Here is a 10000-nt window from a genome sequence, read left to right on the forward strand (position 1 = left end):
AAGAGCCCGGATAGCTCAGTCGGTAGAGCATCAGACTTTTAATCTGAGGGTCCAGGGTTCAAGTCCCTGTTCGGGCGAAGGTCTTTCTTTGGCCTCACCTTGCTATCACTACGGTCCATCTCTTCTGCTGACTCTGTACTGGAACGGTGTTCCTTCCTGCTCCCGGTGATCAGGGGATCTCCCTTGTGGTTAGTGACAAACGAACAATGTTAAATGAACAAGGCCAAAAAATACATAAAGAACAATGGTGCCTGGGATTTTTGAGAACCGGAGCTTGTAGCCTAGAATTTTTCTTTGTAAATTATGTGAAAATCATCTTGTTTACTCACTTACAGAAAACAATACATTGATTTAAATTGTCTAAGACACTTTTTGTTGGTAAAAGTCATATGCGAGTAGGCGTCAACTATCATGATTTACACCTGAGAAGACAAAGCCCTGCATAATGAGCTGCATAAAGAGCCGCTCAGTCAGCTGTTGTCACTGAGAGGGAGGTGTTACAAGAAAGAACGTGAGAACAAAATAAATGTATATAATTTTACGTTTGGAGTTTATTTAGAATATATTTAATTATCCCACAACATAATTTAATATGGGGGAGCAGTTAAACAGTTTATTAGGAACAATCAAAGCTGACTTTCAAACTAATTTTATTTTTGCATTATTACTCCAGTCACACAATCCTTAAGAAATCCTTTTAACAATCTGAATTTGTAAAAAATAAAAAATAAAAACTTTTATTGTTATCATTATTATTAATGTTGAAAATAGCTGAGAATATTTTTCATGTTTTTTAGGGTGGTAAATTAAAAGAACACCATTTTTTGTTACATTTGTTACAGTTACATGTATTTGTTACATTTATATTATTTACATCAAGCTTTTGAGTGGTATAGTTTTGTATATTGTTATTGAAACTTCATAATATTTAACTTAATTATACATTTAGTCAAGAATTATAGTTTGGAAAAAGTCTAACTAGTAAAATGTTTAGACGTTATGTGAAAACTAGTAAAAGTATATAAATAAATATAAAGAGACTTACTCATGTTTATGATCTCTGCTGAATAAAGTGCTTCATTCTTTTTTTTCTGAGGAAATCCATTTCTCAAATCCTCAACCACGTCACATCTTTTTGGGGTGAATTATGTGTTATTCCTCTCATCGCGAAGCAAACAGTAAAATAAAAGCACTTGAACAACAGTCTGGCTGCTTTTTCTTCTGTGTGGGCGTATTCAAGCCGCGCTTCAGTTTGAATCTGAATAGAGCGTTCAGCGCGGGGGCGTGGTCACATTAGATATAATGAAGGGAGATGTGAAAAAAGGACATCGCCTTGTTTTCATATGGATTACTTTATCACAGAATATTTGTTTTCGGCAGCACTTGTTTAGTTTAAAAGTAGAAATGTCAAGCTTTCTATAGATATCTCTCTCATGTCTCTTCGTTGAGTATTCACAGAGTTAGAGGTTCATTTTAATGACGTGTTTGTAAATGAAGATCAGCGCAGACAAAGGCTGCACACAGCACATCTTGTTTGTTATCTTTATTTTATAAGTGCACAAAGTTTTGTTGTTATTATTTTCTGTATCCAAAAAAGGAAACCCTTTATTGGGTTACAGTCAGCTTGCTGACTGAGTTGGGTTGTTTGCAAGTAGGTCAGGCAGCAGTGTTGCACACAAACTGAGCAGAAGCTGGTCTGTTCTTGTAGTCGTGGCCGAGTGGTTAAGGCGATGGACTAGAAATCCATTGGGGTCTCCCCGCGCAGGTTCGAATCCTGCCGACTACGCTGTTTGCTGAAGGCCACGAGGAAAAGCGTCCATGAATTTTTCAAGGTCCTCCCACTGATTTGCGAAATGTCCTGTCCCTCTTCGATGGACCAACACGCCGCTGCTGCTTCTGGTATTCGGGCTCCAGGGGTTAACTTGGGTGAGCCAGTGGCACGCCGTGATCGTATAGTGGTTAGTACTCTGGGTTGTGGCCGCAGCAACCCCGGTTCGAATCCGGGTCACGGCAACACTCTGGCGTTGAGTGTACGGGAAGGTTGACATTTTTTTTACCACCTCATCTTTCTTCTCTATTTTGTTTTTGACGCTTGGCCTGTGCAGGGAGCCACCAGACAAGGGGGCAGGCAGCCTACCGCTAGACATAGTCGTGGCCGAGAGGTTAAGGCGATGGACTTGAAATCCATTGGGGTCTCCCCGCGCAGGTTCGAACCCTGCCGACTACGGGAGGGCTTTGCAGTGTTGCTTTAGCTTTCTGTGATGGTAATTGTGCCTTCTGTGGTCCTTTGTCCTAACTGCTTCTAGCTTTCATCCCGTGACACCTGCGTCTCTTCTGGGCAGCTTGTTGTAAAACTGCTGTTATATAAAAGGTGAGATGCCAGTACTCGACAAGAGCCCGGATAGCTCAGTCGGTAGAGCATCAGACTTTTAATCTGAGGGTCCAGGGTTCAAGTCCCTGTTCGGGCGAAGGTCTTTCTTTGGCCTCACCTTGCTATCACTTCGGTCCATCTCTTCTGCTGACTCTGTACTGGAACGGTGTTCCTTCCTGCTCCCGGTGATCAGGGGATCTCCCTTGTGGTTAGTGACAAACGAACAATGTTAAATGAACAAGGCCAAAAAATACATAAAGAACAATGGTGCCTGGGATTTTTGAGAACCGGAGCTTGTAGCCTAGAATTTTTCTTTGTAAATTATGTGAAAATCATCTTGTTTACTCACTTACAGAAAACAATACATTGATTTAAATTGTCTAAGACACTTTTTGTTGGTAAAAGTCATATGCGAGTAGGCGTCAACTATCATGATTTACACCTGAGAAGACAAAGCCCTGCATAATGAGCTGCATAAAGAGCCGCTCAGTCAGCTGTTGTCACTGAGAGGGAGGTGTTACAAGAAAGAACGTGAGAACAAAATAAATGTATATAATTTTACGTTTGGAGTTTATTTAGAATATATTTAATTATCCCACAACATAATTTAATATGGGGGAGCAGTTAAACAGTTTATTAGGAACAATCAAAGCTGACTTTCAAACTAATTTTATTTTTGCATTATTACTCCAGTCACACAATCCTTAAGAAATCCTTTTAACAATCTGAATTTGTAAAAAATAAAAAATAAAAACTTTTATTGTTATCATTATTATTAATGTTGAAAATAGCTGAGAATATTTTTCATGTTTTTTAGGGTGGTAAATTAAAAGAACACAATTTTTTGTTACATTTGTTACAGTTACATGTATTTGTTACATTTATATTATTTACATCAAGCTTTTGAGTGGTATAGTTTTGTATATTGTTATTGAAACTTCATAATATTTAACTTAATTATACATTTAGTCAAGAATTATAGTTTGGAAAAAGTCTAACTAGTAAAATGTTTAGACGTTATGTGAAAACTAGTAAAAGTATATAAATAAATATAAAGAGACTTACTCATGTTTATGATCTCTGCTGAATAAAGTGCTTCATTCTTTTTTTTCTGAGGAAATCCATTTCTCAAATCCTCAACCACGTCACATCTTTTTGGGGTGAATTATGTGTTATTCCTCTCATCGCGAAGCAAACAGTAAAATAAAAGCACTTGAACAACAGTCTGGCTGCTTTTTCTTCTGTGTGGGCGTATTCAAGCCGCGCTTCAGTTTGAATCTGAATAGAGCGTTCAGCGCGGGGGCGTGGTCACATTAGATATAATGAAGGGAGATGTGAAAAAAGGACATCGCCTTGTTTTCATATGGATTACTTTATCACAGAATATTTGTTTTCGGCAGCACTTGTTTAGTTTAAAAGTAGAAATGTCAAGCTTTCTATAGATATCTCTCTCATGTCTCTTCGTTGAGTATTCACAGAGTTAGAGGTTCATTTTAATGACGTGTTTGTAAATGAAGATCAGCGCAGACAAAGGCTGCACACAGCACATCTTGTTTGTTATCTTTATTTTATAAGTGCACAAAGTTTTGTTGTTATTATTTTCTGTATCCAAAAAAGGAAACCCTTTATTGGGTTACAGTCAGCTTGCTGACTGAGTTGGGTTGTTTGCAAGTAGGTCAGGCAGCAGTGTTGCACACAAACTGAGCAGAAGCTGGTCTGTTCTTGTAGTCGTGGCCGAGTGGTTAAGGCGATGGACTAGAAATCCATTGGGGTCTCCCCGCGCAGGTTCGAATCCTGTCGACTACGCTGTTTGCTGAAGGCCACGAGGAAAAGCGTCCATGAATTTTTCAAGGTCCTCCCACTGATTTGCGAAATGTCCTGTCTCTCTTCGATGGACCAACACGCCGCTGCTGCTTCTGGTATTCGGGCTCCAGGGGTTAACTTGGGTGAGCCAGTGGCACGCCGTGATCGTATAGTGGTTAGTACTCTGCGTTGTGGCCGCAGCAACCCCGGTTCGAATCCGGGTCACGGCAACACTCTGGCGTTGAGTGTACGGGAAGGTTGACATTTTTTTTACCACCTCATCTTTCTTCTCTATTTTGTTTTTGACGCTTGGCCTGTGCAGGGAGCCACCAGACAAGGGGGCAGGCAGCCTACCGCTAGACGTAGTCGTGGCCGAGAGGTTAAGGCGATGGACTTGAAATCCATTGGGGTCTCCCCGCGCAGGTTCGAACCCTGCCGACTACGGGAGGGCTTTGCAGTGTTGCTTTAGCTTTCTGTGATGGTAATTGTGCCTTCTGTGGTCCTTTGTCCTAACTGCTTCTAGCTTTCATCCCGTGACACCTGCGTCTCTTCTGGGCAGCTTGTTGTAAAACTGCTGTTATATAAAAGGTGAGATGCCAGTACTCGACAAGAGCCCGGATAGCTCAGTCGGTAGAGCATCAGACTTTTAATCTGAGGGTCCAGGGTTCAAGTCCCTGTTCGGGCGAAGGTCTTTCTTTGGCCTCACCTTGCTATCACTACGGTCCATCTCTTCTGCTGACTCTGTACTGGAACGGTGTTCCTTCCTGCTCCCGGTGATCAGGGGATCTCCCTTGTGGTTAGTGACAAACGAACAATGTTAAATGAACAAGGCCAAAAAATACATAAAGAACAATGGTGCCTGGGATTTTTGAGAACCGGAGCTTGTAGCCTAGAATTTTTCTTTGTAAATTATGTGAAAATCATCTTGTTTACTCACTTACAGAAAACAATACATTGATTTAAATTGTCTAAGACACTTTTTGTTGGTAAAAGTCATATGCGAGTAGGCGTCAACTATCATGATTTACACCTGAGAAGACAAAGCCCTGCATAATGAGCTGCATAAAGAGCCGCTCAGTCAGCTGTTGTCACTGAGAGGGAGGTGTTACAAGAAAGAACGTGAGAACAAAATAAATGTATATAATTTTAAGTTTGGAGTTTATTTAGAATATATTTAATTATCCCACAACATAATTTAATATGGGGGAGCAGTTAAACAGTTTATTAGGAACAATCAAAGCTGACTTTCAAACTAATTTTATTTTTGCATTATTACTCCAGTCACACAATCCTTAAGAAATCCTTTTAACAATCTGAATTTGTAAAAAATAAAAAATAAAAACTTTTATTGTTATCATTATTATTAATGTTGAAAATAGCTGAGAATATTTTTCATGTTTTTTAGGGTGGTAAATTAAAAGAACACCATTTTTTGTTACATTTGTTACAGTTACATGTATTTGTTACATTTATATTATTTACATCAAGCTTTTGAGTGGTATAGTTTTGTATATTGTTATTGAAACTTCATAATATTTAACTTAATTATACATTTAGTCAAGAATTATAGTTTGGAAAAAGTCTAACTAGTAAAATGTTTAGACGTTATGTGAAAACTAGTAAAAGTATATAAATAAATATAAAGAGACTTACTCATGTTTATGATCTCTGCTGAATAAAGTGCTTCATTCTTTTTTTTCTGAGGAAATCCATTTCTCAAATCCTCAACCACGTCACATCTTTTTGGGGTGAATTATGTGTTATTCCTCTCATCGCGAAGCAAACAGTAAAATAAAAGCACTTGAACAACAGTCTGGCTGCTTTTTCTTCTGTGTGGGCGTATTCAAGCCGCGCTTCAGTTTGAATCTGAATAGAGCGTTCAGCGCGGGGGCGTGGTCACATTAGATATAATGAAGGGAGATGTGAAAAAAGGACATCGCCTTGTTTTCATATGGATTACTTTATCACAGAATATTTGTTTTCGGCAGCACTTGTTTAGTTTAAAAGTAGAAATGTCAAGCTTTCTATAGATATCTCTCTCATGTCTCTTCGTTGAGTATTCACAGAGTTAGAGGTTCATTTTAATGACGTGTTTGTAAATGAAGATCAGCGCAGACAAAGGCTGCACACAGCACATCTTGTTTGTTATCTTTATTTTATAAGTGCACAAAGTTTTGTTGTTATTATTTTCTGTATCCAAAAAAGGAAACCCTTTATTGGGTTACAGTCAGCTTGCTGACTGAGTTGGGTTGTTTGCAAGTAGGTCAGGCAGCAGTGTTGCACACAAACTGAGCAGAAGCTGGTCTGTTCTTGTAGTCGTGGCCGAGTGGTTAAGGCGATGGACTAGAAATCCATTGGGGTCTCCCCGCGCAGGTTCGAATCCTGCCGACCACGCTGTTTGCTGAAGGCCACGAGGAAAAGCGTCCATGAATTTTTCAAGGTCCTCCCACTGATTTGCGAAATGTCCTGTCCCTCTTCGATGGACCAACACGCCGCTGCTGCTTCTGGTATTCGGGCTCCAGGGGTTAACTTGGGTGAGCCAGTGGCACGCCGTGATCGTATAGTGGTTAGTACTCTGGGTTGTGGCCGCAGCAACCCCGGTTCGAATCCGGGTCACGGCAACACTCTGGCGTTGAGTGTACGGGAAGGTTGACATTTTTTTTACCACCTCATCTTTCTTCTCTATTTTGTTTTTGACGCTTGGCCTGTGCAGGGAGCCACCAGACAAGGGGGCAGGCAGCCTACCGCTAGACATAGTCGTGGCCGAGAGGTTAAGGCGATGGACTTGAAATCCATTGGGGTCTCCCCGCGCAGGTTCGAACCCTGCCGACTACGGGAGGGCTTTGCAGTGTTGCTTTAGCTTTCTGTGATGGTAATTGTGCCTTCTGTGGTCCTTTGTCCTAACTGCTTCTAGCTTTCATCCCGTGACACCTGCGTCTCTTCTGGGCAGCTTGTTGTAAAACTGCTGTTATATAAAAGGTGAGATGCCAGTACTCGACAAGAGCCCGGATAGCTCAGTCGGTAGAGCATCAGACTTTTAATCTGAGGGTCCAGGGTTCAAGTCCCTGTTCGGGCGAAGGTCTTTCTTTGGCCTCACCTTGCTATCACTACGGTCCATCTCTTCTGCTGACTCTGTACTGGAACGGTGTTCCTTCCTGCTCCCGGTGATCAGGGGATCTCCCTTGTGGTTAGTGACAAACGAACAATGTTAAATGAACAAGGCCAAAAAATACATAAAGAACAATGGTGCCTGGGATTTTTGAGAACCGGAGCTTGTAGCCTAGAATTTTTCTTTGTAAATTATGTGAAAATCATCTTGTTTACTCACTTACAGAAAACAATACATTGATTTAAATTGTCTAAGACACTTTTTGTTGGTAAAAGTCATATGCGAGTAGGCGTCAACTATCATGATTTACACCTGAGAAGACAAAGCCCTGCATAATGAGCTGCATAAAGAGCCGCTCAGTCAGCTGTTGTCACTGAGAGGGAGGTGTTACAAGAAAGAACGTGAGAACAAAATAAATGTATATAATTTTACGTTTGGAGTTTATTTAGAATATATTTAATTATCCCACAACATAATTTAATATGGGGGAGCAGTTAAACAGTTTATTAGGAACAATCAAAGCTGACTTTCAAACTAATTTTATTTTTGCATTATTACTCCAGTCACACAATCCTTAAGAAATCCTTTTAACAATCTGAATTTGTAAAAAATAAAAAATAAAAACTTTTATTGTTATCATTATTATTAATGTTGAAAATAGCTGAGAATATTTTTCATGTTTTTTAGGGTGGTAAATTAAAAGAACACCATTTTTTGTTACATTTGTTACAGTTACATGTATTTGTTACATTTATATTATTTACATCAAGCTTTTGAGTGGTATAGTTTTGTATATTGTTATTGAAACTTCATAATATTTAACTTAATTATACATTTAGTCAAGAATTATAGTTTGGAAAAAGTCTAACTAGTAAAATGTTTAGACGTTATGTGAAAACTAGTAAAAGTATATAAATAAATATAAAGAGACTTACTCATGTTTATGATCTCTGCTGAATAAAGTGCTTCATTCTTTTTTTTCTGAGGAAATCCATTTCTCAAATCCTCAACCACGTCACATCTTTTTGGGGTGAATTATGTGTTATTCCTCTCATCGCGAAGCAAACAGTAAAATAAAAGCACTTGAACAACAGTCTGGCTGCTTTTTCTTCTGTGTGGGCGTATTCAAGCCGCGCTTCAGTTTGAATCTGAATAGAGCGTTCAGCGCGGGGGCGTGGTCACATTAGATATAATGAAGGGAGATGTGAAAAAAGGACATCGCCTTGTTTTCATATGGATTACTTTATCACAGAATATTTGTTTTCGGCAGCACTTGTTTAGTTTAAAAGTAGAAATGTCAAGCTTTCTATAGATATCTCTCTCATGTCTCTTCGTTGAGTATTCACAGAGTTAGAGGTTCATTTTAATGACGTGTTTGTAAATGAAGATCAGCGCAGACAAAGGCTGCACACAGCACATCTTGTTTGTTATCTTTATTTTATAAGTGCACAAAGTTTTGTTGTTATTATTTTCTGTATCCAAAAAAGGAAACCCTTTATTGGGTTACAGTCAGCTTGCTGACTGAGTTGGGTTGTTTGCAAGTAGGTCAGGCAGCAGTGTTGCACACAAACTGAGCAGAAGCTGGTCTGTTCTTGTAGTCGTGGCCGAGTGGTTAAGGCGATGGACTAGAAATCCATTGGGGTCTCCCCGCGCAGGTTCGAATCCTGCCGACTACGCTGTTTGCTGAAGGCCACGAGGAAAAGCGTCCATGAATTTTTCAAGGTCCTCCCACTGATTTGCGAAATGTCCTGTCCCTCTTCGATGGACCAACACGCCGCTGCTGCTTCTGGTATTCGGGCTCCAGGGGTTAACTTGGGTGAGCCAGTGGCACGCCGTGATCGTATAGTGGTTAGTACTCTGGGTTGTGGCCGCAGCAACCCCGGTTCGAATCCGGGTCACGGCAACACTCTGGCGTTGAGTGTACGGGAAGGTTGACATTTTTTTTACCACCTCATCTTTCTTCTCTATTTTGTTTTTGACGCTTGGCCTGTGCAGGGAGCCACCAGACAAGGGGGCAGGCAGCCTACCGCTAGACATAGTCGTGGCCGAGAGGTTAAGGCGATGGACTTGAAATCCATTGGGGTCTCCCCGCGCAGGTTCGAACCCTGCCGACTACGGGAGGGCTTTGCAGTGTTGCTTTAGCTTTCTGTGATGGTAATTGTGCCTTCTGTGGTCCTTTGTCCTAACTGCTTCTAGCTTTCATCCCGTGACACCTGCGTCTCTTCTGGGCAGCTTGTTGTAAAACTGCTGTTATATAAAAGGTGAGATGCCAGTACTCGACAAGAGCCCGGATAGCTCAGTCGGTAGAGCATCAGACTTTTAATCTGAGGGTCCAGGGTTCAAGTCCCTGTTCGGGCGAAGGTCTTTCTTTGGCCTCACCTTGCTATCACTTCGGTCCATCTCTTCTGCTGACTCTGTACTGGAACGGTGTTCCTTCCTGCTCCCGGTGATCAGGGGATCTCCCTTGTGGTTAGTGACAAACGAACAATGTTAAATGAACAAGGCCAAAAAATACATAAAGAACAATGGTGCCTGGGATTTTTGAGAACCGGAGCTTGTAGCCTAGAATTTTTCTTTGTAAATTATGTGAAAATCATCTTGTTTACTCACTTACAGAAAACAATACATTGATTTAAATTGTCTAAGACACTTTTTGTTGGTAAAAGTCATATGCGAGTAGGCGTCAACTATCATGATTTACACCTGAGAAGACAAAG

The 10000-nt window shown here is 40.5% G+C and overlaps 13 non-coding genes across 13 annotated transcripts; all 13 read left to right on the forward strand.

Annotated features, from left to right (window-relative positions):
* Nucleotides 1–4: 4 nt before the first annotated feature.
* Nucleotides 5–77, forward strand: trnak-uuu (transfer RNA lysine (anticodon UUU)). The gene has a single exon. It is a non-coding gene; the product is annotated as a tRNA-Lys (tRNA).
* A 1627-nt stretch (nucleotides 78–1704) lies between these two features.
* Nucleotides 1705–1786, forward strand: trnas-aga (transfer RNA serine (anticodon AGA)). Its single transcript has one exon. It is a non-coding gene; the product is annotated as a tRNA-Ser (tRNA).
* Nucleotides 1787–2145: 359 nt separating this feature from the next.
* trnas-uga (transfer RNA serine (anticodon UGA)) lies at nucleotides 2146–2227 on the forward strand. The gene has a single exon. It is a non-coding gene; the product is annotated as a tRNA-Ser (tRNA).
* A 168-nt stretch (nucleotides 2228–2395) lies between these two features.
* trnak-uuu (transfer RNA lysine (anticodon UUU)) lies at nucleotides 2396–2468 on the forward strand. Its single transcript has one exon. It is a non-coding gene; the product is annotated as a tRNA-Lys (tRNA).
* Nucleotides 2469–4095: 1627 nt separating this feature from the next.
* trnas-aga (transfer RNA serine (anticodon AGA)) lies at nucleotides 4096–4177 on the forward strand. Its single transcript has one exon. It is a non-coding gene; the product is annotated as a tRNA-Ser (tRNA).
* Nucleotides 4178–4332: 155 nt separating this feature from the next.
* Nucleotides 4333–4404, forward strand: trnah-gug (transfer RNA histidin (anticodon GUG)). The gene has a single exon. It is a non-coding gene; the product is annotated as a tRNA-His (tRNA).
* Nucleotides 4405–4536: 132 nt separating this feature from the next.
* On the forward strand, nucleotides 4537–4618 carry trnas-uga (transfer RNA serine (anticodon UGA)). The gene has a single exon. It is a non-coding gene; the product is annotated as a tRNA-Ser (tRNA).
* A 168-nt stretch (nucleotides 4619–4786) lies between these two features.
* On the forward strand, nucleotides 4787–4859 carry trnak-uuu (transfer RNA lysine (anticodon UUU)). Its single transcript has one exon. It is a non-coding gene; the product is annotated as a tRNA-Lys (tRNA).
* A 2068-nt stretch (nucleotides 4860–6927) lies between these two features.
* trnas-uga (transfer RNA serine (anticodon UGA)) lies at nucleotides 6928–7009 on the forward strand. Its single transcript has one exon. It is a non-coding gene; the product is annotated as a tRNA-Ser (tRNA).
* Nucleotides 7010–7177: 168 nt separating this feature from the next.
* On the forward strand, nucleotides 7178–7250 carry trnak-uuu (transfer RNA lysine (anticodon UUU)). Its single transcript has one exon. It is a non-coding gene; the product is annotated as a tRNA-Lys (tRNA).
* Nucleotides 7251–8877: 1627 nt separating this feature from the next.
* On the forward strand, nucleotides 8878–8959 carry trnas-aga (transfer RNA serine (anticodon AGA)). Its single transcript has one exon. It is a non-coding gene; the product is annotated as a tRNA-Ser (tRNA).
* Nucleotides 8960–9318: 359 nt separating this feature from the next.
* Nucleotides 9319–9400, forward strand: trnas-uga (transfer RNA serine (anticodon UGA)). The gene has a single exon. It is a non-coding gene; the product is annotated as a tRNA-Ser (tRNA).
* A 168-nt stretch (nucleotides 9401–9568) lies between these two features.
* Nucleotides 9569–9641, forward strand: trnak-uuu (transfer RNA lysine (anticodon UUU)). Its single transcript has one exon. It is a non-coding gene; the product is annotated as a tRNA-Lys (tRNA).
* The last annotated feature ends 359 nt before the right edge of the window (nucleotides 9642–10000 follow it).

This window comes from Carassius gibelio, chromosome A20 (assembly GCF_023724105.1).
Source record: "Carassius gibelio isolate Cgi1373 ecotype wild population from Czech Republic chromosome A20, carGib1.2-hapl.c, whole genome shotgun sequence".
Taxonomy (NCBI): Eukaryota; Metazoa; Chordata; class Actinopteri; order Cypriniformes; family Cyprinidae; genus Carassius; species Carassius gibelio.